This window comes from Hemitrygon akajei, chromosome 8 (assembly GCF_048418815.1).
Source record: "Hemitrygon akajei chromosome 8, sHemAka1.3, whole genome shotgun sequence".
NCBI classification, from domain to species: Eukaryota; Metazoa; Chordata; class Chondrichthyes; order Myliobatiformes; family Dasyatidae; genus Hemitrygon; species Hemitrygon akajei.
In genome coordinates, this window is record NC_133131.1 from 69,784,185 (window position 1) to 69,797,021 (window position 12,837).

Genomic DNA, 12,837 nt, shown 5'->3' on the forward strand with positions numbered 1-12,837 from the left:
GAATAGCTTTGATCTAACCTGGGCTGGAAGAGGTTATCCCCTGGCTGTGTTATTTTATGCTGTGTTTGTGGATAGAGAACCTGTCCCATCCTTTCATTTTCTGACGGTTGAAAACAAATGTAAAAGTCACAGAGAGCAGTTGGTTTCAAACAAAACTGTTGCCAGGTTGGTAAAGGCTCCAAGATGGTAGGATGGCATGGTGTTACCTCACAGCTTCAGAATTCCTGTCCTGACCTCTGGTGCCCTTCATCTGGATATTGGATGTTCTCCCTGTGATCTTGTGGCTCTGTTTCCTCCCACATCCCACAGATGTTTGGGCAGGTGGACTGAATGACCACTGTAAGTTCCCCCCTGGTAGAACTGATGCGAACCTGGGGAGGTGAGCGTTAGTCAGGGAATGTGATTGTGCTGTGATCCGGCACAGATCTGATGGGGTGAAATGGTCTCCTGTGTTGAAAGCCAAGAGTGGTCTGAAATAGATTGCTTACTCTCTGGCACTCAGAGAGAAAGTTCAGTAATTTCTTTTGAAAGGTCCCTTGATGCTTGGGGATTCTGGGGAACTCAACATCCAGAAATGGAACCAGAACACAGCCTTTTGAACCTGCTCCACTATTCAATGAGAACATAGCTGCATGTGTGCCTCACATTCACCTTCCTACACAGTCTCCGATTCCACTGGTCCCCAAAAGAAAACCTACACTCCTCAGCCTTGAATATATTCAATGACTAAACGTCCAGAGCCTCCTCAAAGCGAACAGTTATGAAGACATGCAAACACTTGCATAAAGAAATTTCTCTTCTTTATCAGCAGTCTCCTCTATGTAGATCCCTTGCATTGAAACCATGCACCTGGTTGTGAACTCTCCAGTTAAAGGAATCGTCTCCTCCTGTCAGTCCCTCTAGGTTTGTAAGTTTATGAGAGGCAACAGATTAGAATAGACAGATGGTATCATTTTTCCCCCTGGGTTGAAATGTTTAAAAGTAAAGGGCTGGCATTGAAAGTGAGAGGGGGTGCGTTCAAAGGAGGTGAGTGAGGCAGGTTCTTTTTTAAGCAGTGACTGCTGAGTGTCTGGAGTGCACTCCCTGGGGTGGTGGAGGAGGCAAATACGATAGAGATGTTTAAGAAGTTCTTAGATAGGCACATGAATTTGCAGAGAATGGGGGGATATAGACATTGTGTCAGCAGAAGGGTTTGGTTTAGCCAGGCATTTAATTACTGGTTTAATTAGTTCAGCTCAACACTGTGGGCTGAGGGGCCCGTTCCTGCGCTGTACTGTTCTGTGTCTCAGTGTTCTTCCAATGTCTAGCTTGTACAAATCAATCTTTTCTTATAAGACATCCCACTCATCCCAGGAATCAGTTGAGTGAATCCACACTGTGGATCTACAGCCAGTAAGTGCAGAGACAAACACTGAAGGAGGTCTGATCAATCCTGGTGCAATCTCAGCAGGATTTCCTCAGTCTGGTACTCTAAGCACCGTTCGGCCAAGGCCAGAATACTATCTGCCTCCCTAACTGCTTGATGTTTTCTGAACCAGCTCACCAAGATTCCTCGGAACACCAACATTTTACTGACTTCTCACTGTTTTTCTAAATCTGCTGTCTGTTCCTCCAAGAGCTGCATAAGTGCACATGTTCCCCACACTATTGCCCATTGATTTACACTCTTTATGCCTTTAGAGGTGCATTAGATTCCTTCGTCAGCTTGAGTGCCCACCTGCCTACGACAGGCTTGGACATGGTACATTCTGTCTTTTCATTTAGGTCATGAATACAGCTTGTAGACAGCTGAGCTCCCACAAGTGCTCCCTGTTGTATCCCCGTAGTTAAAATCCTCCAACCTGAAAATTACCCCGTTATTTCCATAGTTTTCTATATTTTATCAATCGTCAGTCCGCATTAGTTTGCCCTAACCATAGGAGCCTTTACTTTAAGCTAAGTCATAACGTGTTACTTTCCTTAAAGGAAATCTCACTCACCCCTGGAATCAATCTAGTCAATCTACACAGCACTGATATTTGGAAGTCCACTGGTTTTCTTATCTACATTATTGTCAAAATGCTTAGATTTACTAAATTTGGTTGTTCCATCATGATTAATTTTATGAGTTGCAGCCCTCTTAGCCCTGTGCTGAGAACAGATGGCAGGTGTTCAGATCTATTATTCCTAATTTTGTCTCTCCTTTATTTCTTAAATAGTGGCATGACATGTGCTACCGCCCGGTCCACTGGGAACTATTTCCAGAATTCTGGAAGGTCATCATTAATGCCTCTGCTATCTCTGCAGTTGTGAATTTTACAACTCTGGGATATAGGATATAGGAGACTTGGGTTTTAATCTCTTAGTTTTTCCAGTCCTTTGACCTAAATTCCTTTGGAACTGAGAAATACCCTCAATTTCTGCTCCATTTATGGTGGCTTCTGCTTGTGAGGCCTAATATAGTGTTTTGCTATTTCACAAGGAAGAGATGAGGTAAAGAATAATTGGATGTAGAAGAGTTGAAGGAAGATGATTTTAAAGCAGGATAGTACAACACATGCCTCTGGTAATCAGAAACCTCAGGGTAGCTTAAATATTTTACAGAAGGATTATGTATATTGGAACAAAAATGGAAATTTTGAGGGAAGTTGAAGGAGGATGTTGAGGAATTTCAGGTATAAAACTTAAGTATTGCATCAGATAGTTCCTGAATAACAAGCAAGTTCATAACTTAGACCCAGCAAGCTACAGTATGTTCAGCTAAAGGCCAATATAGTCTGATTAAAATTTTTCAATAGGTTAAGTTAGATTGTATTATTGAGGGTCATGCTGTAGATACAGTTTACAGTAAGGCCCTTAACAAGGTCCCATGTGGAAGTCTGTTCCAAAAGGTGAGGGTACATGGGATCCAAGGCAAGTAGGCAAATTAGATCGAAAATGAGCTTGACAACAAGAGACGGGGTGTTGATAGATCGGATGCCTGTGATCAGTGGTGTTCCACAGGGATTGATAACTGGCTTTCTTGCTGTTTGTAATACACATGAAAGATGTGGATGTAGCTATAGGGAAGTGTTATCACGTTCACAGATGACCCTAGCAGAGGCAGAGTTGTTGATGCAGGCAAGAGCTTACAGGGTGATCATTCTGTGTCAGTGAAATAGACTGCAGATGGAGTTAAATCCAGATAAATGCATTTAGGAGCACTACTGAGGCTAGGACATCATGAGAGATAAAGTCACGAGAGTATTGAGAAATGGAGGGATCTTGCTTGTGGGTCCAAAATCCTTTGAAGGTGGTGTTACAGGTAGTTAGGATGGTTGACGAGGCACACGGGATGCTGGTTTTTCTGAGATGGGGTATTGAATACAAGAGCAAGGAGGCCATCTCTAACTTTATAGCACATTGATCAGATGCCAGTTGGATTACTATGTAAAGTTCTGGGCACCACACTACAGGAAAGATGTGGTGGGCCAGGACGGGGTGCAGAGAATACTCACCAGGATGGAACAACTCTATTATAAGGAGACAGTGGAGAGGGGTGGCTTGGCCTGCTTTCTCTGGAGCAGAGGAGGTCAAGAGGAAACATGATTGAGGTATATAAAATCATGAGAGGTATATAGATAGCATAAACTGTGGGCAATGCTGCCCCTTATCAGAGGTAAATAGAAGAGGATTAGGCTAAGGTGTAAGAGATTTAGTGGGGATCTTCTCCATACAAGTGGCAAGTGCATAGATTACACTGCTGGGGCGAGTAGTGGAAGAAGCATTTAGTAAGTGACTAGGCATAGAGGGCTGTGGATCTGAAATGGGAATCATACAGGTGGGTGCCCACGGATCAGCATGGGTGCAGGTGGCCAAATTGCTTGTTTCCTTGCCATGTATAACTCTAACTATCGCCCCCCTGGAAATCTGCAAATGCTCTGAAAGGACATTGAAAAATTGTGTGTAAAACACAAATCATTAATACCTCTGCTAATTTGCCACAATTCACTATCTCATGCCCTCCCTTGCTTGGCCCCTTTTTTAACGTTAAGGTGACAGTCCAGGTCATTCTGTCATCCGTTCTATTGATTTTCAATGGTGTGCACTTTTTCCCCCGCTGTGACCCGCCGCCGTCAGTAAATGCTTACATGTAGAACCTATTCATTTTCTTCTTGCCCCTTGCATCCACCCTGAAATTCTTGCTAGTTAATTATATATTTTTCCACTGTGGAATCATTTTCACTTTGATTAATAGGAATTCCTCCCCAGCTGATGATAACCAATTGAAGACGAGAGAGATTGTCATCTCTCCATTTATTTAAGTCCAAATCAAGACTCTGACAATTCTGTACTGTCTCTCCATGATGCTGTGAACAGTTTTTCTTTTCATATCATATGATTAATGAGTGTGAAACTGCTCCTAAATGGACTTTTATCCAGCGATTATGTAGAGCAGAATCATTAGGGCGTTTAGGTTGAGAAAGGTCATGTTGGTAATATGGAAAGTATTCCGTTAAGGTCCATTGGTGCATTTTGTACCCAGGAGTTTAATTTCCCTTATGATGCTCACCCAAATAAATTAATACATCTCATACTTATTAGGATGGTCTGCGTTGCTATGATTTGCTTTCTTATTTGGGAATAAATTACCAAACAATCTTTTTTTAGTCTCATTAAATATTTGAGGCCTTTGCAAATATAAGGTTCTTTGCTGGGAACTTTTACTTCATCTGCGGCTGATAAGACTCCATCAATGTGGTGGAGTCCTATCCTACTTTCATAGGGTTAAAAAGATCAATTGCCAACCAAAACCAAGCTTCAAGGGGTAAGGGGAGGGAGGTGCTGTGCTTCAACTTAGAGAAAGAAAATAGAACCACAGGATCTGCCATGTGGAAATATTTTTTGTCCATCAAAACTGTACTGTCCCCTGGTGGAGCAATCCCATTGTTCCCATTTTTTTTTAACCAAATTACTGTATCGCAAATGCTAATCCAGTTCCCATCTGAAGGCACTGATTGATTCTGTATCCATCAGTTCTGCATCTACTCAATTCCAGATTACTTTCACTTGCATCTTTTACCCAAAATATTAAATCTGTGCCTCTTGATTATTTGGAATGAGTGTTCCTCTCTGTTAACCCAAGCTCAGCCACACCTCATAGCTAACCTTCTCTTAATCTTCACTGCTCCAAGAACAACAACCCCAGTTGCTGCAGCTGAAACTTAGAGAGTTGAAGTCTGTAAGTCTCTCTGTACCCACCCCCCAGACCCTCACATCCTTCCTAAGCTGTGGCGACCAGATCTCCTCCGAAGGATAGTTATGTCGAAGCTCTGATCTCATGTGATTATAAAATCTCAGGACTGAAAGAACAATTATGGGGTTATGTCGACACTTTATTCATGGTTTAAAAGTGTCAAACTGTGTTGATGATGGAGGTGAACTATTTTCGTATTTTCCCCTCATTCTGATCTTTCATAATCAGCATTTTGTTTTTGTTAAGTTTATAACATAAATGCAGGAAGTACTAAAAAGAAAGGGCTAACTCCCAATTGGCACCAAGAGCACCATATCATCAGCAAGTAGCTTGTCCTCTGAAGCCTTTCACCCTGCTTAAATACAGAAAGGGCAGAATGGTTGAAGAAATAGTGCAGAAGTGAAGGCTTTAAATTCCAGAGGCATTGGGATCTCCCTAGAAGTTGCTACACCTCCCTGAATGTGGCTACACATGTTGTTAAGATAATAAAGAAGGCATATGACATACACCTACGCTCGGTCTGCCAGAAAAAGCAGGATCTCCCAGTGGCCACACATTTTAATTCCACGTCCCATTCCCATTCTGATATGTCTATCCATGGCCTCCTCTATTGTCAAAATGTATACCAGCTGGGTAGCCTCCAACTTGATGACATGAACATTGACTTCTCTAACTTCTGTTAATGCCCCTCCTCCCCTTCTTACCCCATCCCTGACATATTTAGTTGTTTGCCTGTTCTCCATCTCCCTCTGGTGCTTCCCCCCCCCCCCCCCCCCCCCATTCTTTCTCCTGAGGCCTCCCGTCCCATGATCCTTTCCCTTCTCCAGCTCTGTATCACTTTCACCAATCACCTTTCCAGCTCTTAGCTTCATCCCACCCCCTCCGGTCTACTCCTATCATTTCGCATTTCCCCCTCCCCCCACTACTTTCAAATCTCTTACTATCTTTCCTTTCGGTTAGTCCTGACGAAGGGTCTCGGCCCGAAACGTCGACAGCGCTTCTCCCTATAGATGCTGCCTGGCCTGCTGTGTTCTACCAGCATTTTGTGTGTGTTGTTATATGACATACTTGCCTTTATTAGTTGAGGAACTGAGTTGAAGCATTGAGTTACATTGCAGCTTTATATAACTCCAGTTAGGTCACATCTGGAGTATTGCATTCAGTTCTGGTTGCCCCTCTATAGGAAGGGTGTTGAGTCTTTGAGGAGGGTGCGGATGAGGTTTTCCAGGGTGTTGCCTAGATTAGAGGGCATCTGCTGTAATGAGAGGTTGGACAAACTTGGGTCATTTTCTCTGGCCTGGTGGGAGATCTGATAGAGATTTATATGATTATGAGAGGCATACGTCGAGTAAGCAGCTAGTATCTTTACTGCCAGGGATGAAGTGCCTAATACTACAGGGCATGCATATCGCGGGGTGAGTGCAAGGGGCAGGATGTTTTACACAGAAGGTGCTGGATGTCTGGAATTCACTGCCAGTGGTGGTGGTGGTGGTGGTGGAGACAAATATGATAGAGGTTCTCAGGCAGACACATGAATGTGGAAGGATGTGGTTATCTTATTTAGAGACACCGTGCAGAATGGGCCCTTGCAGTCATACCGTCCCACAACCCCAAACAACCTCTGATTTAACCCTAGGTTAATCATGAGACAATTTACAATGACCTATTAACCAGTGCATCTTGGACTGTGGAAGGAAACCGGAGCACCCGGAGGAAACGCACACGTTCCTTGGGGAAGACATTCAGACTCCTTGGAGATGATGTCAGAATTGAACTCCGAACTCCGACACCCCGAGCTGTAGTAGTGTCATGCTGACCGCTGTGCTACCGTCGGCAGAAGTGATTAGTTTAGTTAGGCATTTGATTCCTAATTTAATCAGTTCTCCTGAACACTGGAGGCTGAAAGACCTGTTCATGCGCTGTCTGTTGTCAGTTCCTTTGCTTCATCTCACTGGCTGTGACCAAGACCCTTACTTGTTCCACTGGCAGGGTTTAGACAAGCTTGACAAGGGGATGGGAACCTCAGTAAAGCAGCTTTGGAAGGGTGAGGAGCAAAACTGGATGCACTGAGTAGGGAATTAGAAAACAAGCCTGAGACACAGAGAAGTAGGTTTACTTTAATGTGGAGCATTTGGAACATAGAGGTGATGAATGTTGTCAAGGATAGATTAGGGGGAGTATGAAACACAGTGTTTGCTGGACCACAAGTAAAAGATGGGCTGAAATGGCAGCTCATTAAAAATAGGTTTTCAGAGGAGAGTTTTAAAGGAAAAAGTCAAGATGTAGCGATGTTGATTAATAAAATACAGCAGCAGCAGACTGATGAATAATCAGATAGACAAGAGGTACAGTACTGTGCAAAACTCAGGCACCCTGGAATTATTTATATAAACTCTGTTTTAAATGTTCATTCTTTATCTTCTGCATTAGTGTGTCAGTAGAAAAGAGCAAATTTTAGATTGCCAAACATTCATTTTCCAAAAAAATTAAACGTTACAGAGAAATGTTTGTACTTTGTTAAAGAAAGTAACATATTAAGTAATAGTTATTAGGTAATATTAAGTAATAGACCACTTTACAAATAAAAACATGATTACTCTGTAGGTACATAGCCCAGTTCATGATTAAACAAAGAATACAACCAGGTGCTAATGATCAATGACATATCGAGTTGAAGTAACTAAACTGACTAATTAAAATAGAAATGGGTGTAGGAGGAATCAAATTGGGTGAAGGACAACCAAACTGACAGGTGAGAGTGTACCAGGTGTGACAGTTTAACCTTCAAATCATCAGTTCTTACACCACAGCAAAAGTCAGCATAGTCACAAGACACAAGGTGGTCATCCTGGTCAGCAACGTCACTCCCAAGCACAAATTTTGTGGCGGACAGGAGTTTCAAGATGTGCTATCCATGCTTTCTGAAGCTTGAAGAAACGGGCAAGGTTGAGGACCAGAAATGCAGTAGCAGCCATGGAAACTGAGTGCAGCAGATGAGAGATACATTAAACTGATGTCTCTTCTAAATTGTAAGTCCAGCACTGCTATCAGCTCTGAACTCACAAAAACCACTGGAACTCAAGTATATCCCTCTACAGTTAGGAGAAATCTTGTCAGAAATGGTCTTCATAGAAGCAATGCTGCCAAAAAGCCATTCCTCCAAAGTGGGGATAAAGCCAAGAGACTCGCCTATGCACCAAACCAGGTGCTGAATTCTGGCAGCAAGTCCTCTGGACTGACAAGTCAAAATTTGAAATTCTATAGGCAGTTTGTTTATAGAAGAGCTGGAGAGCGCTACATGGATAAGTATCTTCAACCAACAGTGAAGCACAGTGAGGTTCCCTATAGGTTTGTGGCTGCATTTCTACAAATGATGTTGGTGATGTGCTCAGAGTTAATGGAATTCTGAATGCTGAGCAGTACAAGCAGATTCTCATTCATCAAGCAATACCATCAGGGAGGTGCCTGATCTTCATTCTGCAGCAGGACAATGACCCCAAACACACAGCCAAGGTCATAAAGAACTATCTTCAGCGAAAAGAAGAACAAGGAATCGTGCAACAGATGGCATGGCCTCCACAGAGCCCTGATCTCAACATCATCGAGGCTGGCTGGGATTACCTGGAGAGACAGAAGCAAATGAGACAGCCAAAGTCTGCAGAAGAATTGAGTCAAGTTCTCCAAGATGCTTCGAGCAACCTACCAGCCGATTTCCTTATAAAATTGCATGACAATGTGCCTAAGAGAGTTGATGAAGTTTTAAAGGCAAAAGGGTGGTCAGATCAAATATTGACTTGATTTAGTTTTTTGCTATTTATAGTAATTTTTTTGATAATTAGAAACTTTTAATTTCATTATTTTTGAAAATATCTTCCGCTTTATAGATTTTTTTTAACATGTGCCTAAGACTTTTGCACTGTACTGTAGGTAATTTGTTACCCTAACAATAACTGGAACAGTAATGTTATTAAGAGTATAGAAAGCACAACATACTTAAATACATTCAAGTGAACTACTTTGATTAGAATGCAGTAAGCCTACAAAAGAAGGAGCAGGAATAAAATTGTGTATTTAGGAGTGGATGTGCAAGATTATTTTGGAAGCAGCTAGCTTTAGTATGGGAATGAGGAAGGACAAAGACTCAGAGCTAAATGTAATTGGAGTAAAGACTGTTTCCCTAAGTTGATATAAAATTTGTCTGAAGTGAGATAGAAACTTAATCCCCGATGAAGATGGCAGAGTTTGTCATCAAGACGTCTGTTAAAATTGATACCTTTACTCGGCTGGAAGCCCAAGTAGAGTCTGTTTTGCCTGCTTGAGGATATTTTTAGCAAGTCAAAGTACATTATTCTCTTAAGTATGTATGCAGCATACAACCCTGAGATGATTCTTCCCACAGAAACAAAGGAACACCATGGAACCTGTCATCCAACACACAAAAAAAAAGAACAAATTGGGCAAACAGCAAAAAACTGAACGGAAAACACACAGAACATAAAACATCAAACCACAGAGTCCTTGAAAAAGTCTAGGAGTGTTCAGTTCAGTTCGGTTCAATTTTTCGTTGACTTTAGGCTGCGGAGCCAGTCTGCCCCGCTCAAAAACGTGCAAAATAGCAATTTAAAAAAAGCAGTAACCAGAAACACATGTAATGTGATATGCAGATTCCAATCCACAAACCGTGTCAATAGTCAGTGTAGGAGGAGCAGGAGAGATTTTGGGAAGAGTTAATGGGTGTGCAGTCCAAATATATTCCAAAGAAAGGAAGAAGAGAGGCTCCCAGATCTCAATCCTCAGGACCACCATGGAACATATCACAGTAGATAAGAGGTGAGCTATTGACAGGCACTGAGGACTCAACACGACTGAAGCCTAGTAATGTAAAGTGACACTAAAAAAAGGATTAAGAAGGCAGAAGGGGATGATAAAGCAATGGCAGATAAGTTGGAAGGAATGCCTCCCAAACTATTAATAAATAGACGAAAGGTAAAAGCTGAGCAAAGGAATGGTCATGTGCTAAGGCAGACTGGGTGTGGAGAAAAAGTAGGCAATACTTTACATCATTCTTTTCCAAAGTAGTGAAGGCTAGAAGCAGGAAGAATGTGAAGTATTGAAGGACTAGAAATAGTAAAATCGAATTAGGGAGGGAGATCATTGTGTAAATGAAAGCTCATGGTGTACGAGGTAACGTATTGGTGTGGGTGGAAGATTAGTTGGTAACATGTAGGTGTAAATGGGTTTTTCTGCTTGGTAGTGGAACAAGGGGATTGTCAAGGGTTTGGTGCTGGGGCTCCAACCTTCTGCAGTTTATTAAATGAAAGGTCTGAAGGTATGACTGCTAAATTTGCTGAAGAGCCAAGGTCAGGAATGGAACTAAGTTGTGAAGAGGACGTAGAGGCTAGGAATGGATATTGAAAGGGTTGAAGGGAGTAGGCAAGGATCTGATAAATGGACCAAAGTGAAAGAAAAGGCAAGGTTGTCTTTTTCCAGGAAAAATATAAAAATATCAAAGTGATTACAAAGCTCTCAGATGCAGAAGGTTATTGTTGTGCATGATACATGAAAGATTAGTTGGCCTGTACAGCAAGCAATTACAAAAAGTAGCAGAATTTTTCTGTTAGGGAATTGAATACAAAATATGAAATAAATGCTTCAGTTTTCTCGGACGTTGACAAGTCCTTATCTGGAGTAGCGTGTATTTCTTTTGGTAATGCACTGGAAGTAGCTTGGACAAGGTTCAGCACACTACGTTACCATACGGGAAAGGGATGGACAGGTTGGTCTTCACATGTTCTGGAGTCTAGGTTTGGATTGAGGCTTCTCAACAATGAATGTGGAGAGGCTGCTTCTTTGTGTGTGAGTACCTAAAACTAAAGACCACTCTTCAAAGGATGATGAGGCACGGTTGATGCAGTTCTTTTTGTCTCAAGCATTCTTTGCCACTCTGCCTTGTTGTGAGGTTGAAGCAGAGATTTTAAATTTTTTTTAAGGCAGAACCTGGAAGTTCCTTGATAAACAAAGATTGTCGGTCAGCTATGTAGAGTTGATACCACAAATGGATCAACAGAGTAGGCTTCAGTGCCAGTGGTCTGGCTCTTACTTATATGTGTGTGTGAGGGAGGGAGAGCAGTGACATGTAAGGGGTCTTAGCATCATTAACCAGGCCAGATTAACGTGCATCAAAGACTTTAAAAACAACAGGGATCGGAATAGTACAGTGCCAAGCCATAATTTTCCAATCCTCCTTAGCAACAGGCATGATGGTTAGAAGGTTGTTGGTGTGATGCCATTCAGATGGAGATGAGTGATGGAGCGAGTAACTACAGGCCAGTCAACCTCACACACGGTGGAGAAAACCTCTGAAGCATTGAGAGACACACAGATCTATCAGAGCAATCAGCAGGGATTTGTCAAGGCAAAATTGTGTGGCATTAATTTGATTGAATCTTTGGGGGAAGTAATAAAGAGGATTGATGAGATTATTGAAATGTCTGCAGTCTACACAAGCCTCAAGATCCCAACGATGTGTTTTGGTTAATGTCAGGCTTGGTGCATCACAACAAATACAAGCCTTGTGGTTTGAGTCAAGTTGTGGTAGGTCAGCTCTTTAAAAACAAGGGTTCCAAGGCTCCCAGTACTAGGGGATGTGATAGAGCTGTGGGTGCTTTTCCATTGTGTGGCTTCATTCTAAATCCAGACCAACAGGACCCAGTTCTATGGTTCAGATCAGGTCACGTATCAAAATAAATTGCAAGTCTTTTGGATTGGATTTCAATTTTACCTGGGAACAGGCCTCTGTTTTAGGTTGGTATTGGCAAGGCACTTAACAAAGTCCTACCTGGCAGATTGATCAGGAAAGTCAAAGCTTGCAGAATCCAATGGAAAATGGTGTGTTGCACTCAAAAATGGGCTCAGCGAGATAAAGCAAATGGCAATGGTTGATGGCAGTTCAAATGACCGGAGGGCTAGATGCTGTGGTATTGTGCAGGACTTCATAGTTGGTATATTGTACATGTTAACTGTAAGGACCATGATGAAGAGACCCGTTGAGAGTTGAGAGTACTCAAGTTGTTGGAGTAGAGGATAGTGACAGTGCACTTGGATGCCACCAAAGAAGCAGTCTCAAGATGTGCGTGGTGATACGCTTGGAGAGGACAACCAAGGCAAGGGAATGCACATCAAAGGTTAGGGTACTCAGAAGTGTAGAGAAATGGAGGGACATTGGATGTTGATTGGTAGTTGAAGTGGTTAAGAAGCTATTGGACTACTCGTTGTCATCGGCCAAAACATCGAATTTGGGGGGGGGGGGGCGGGGGGGGGGGAGGGGCAATGGCCAGCCTGTAGTCACCAGGAGGAGGAAATACTTGAGAATACACAGGTTTATGAGGATGTTGCCTGGGCAGAACATTTATCATTTGGAGGAGAGATTGGCAAGGTTAGGTTTATTGTCCTTGGGTGGGGGGTAGTAATGAGGGTTTGAAAGCTGCTGGCTGAGGGGTGCTGGAGGTAGAAGTACTTGGATGGGCACTGAAAGAGCCATCACCTGCATGGCACTGGAGAGTCACTACCTGTGCGGCCAAATCTGCATGTTTACTGCAGGATGAAGTCTCTGATAGGACCAA

At 42.6% G+C, this 12,837-nt stretch overlaps 1 protein-coding gene across 12 annotated transcripts in view; it reads left to right on the forward strand.

Moving 5' to 3' along the window:
- The window catches only part of LOC140731963 (transcriptional enhancer factor TEF-5-like), a 295,063-nt gene that overhangs the window by 220,427 nt on the left and 61,799 nt on the right, over positions 1–12,837 (forward strand). The window lies entirely within an intron of this gene.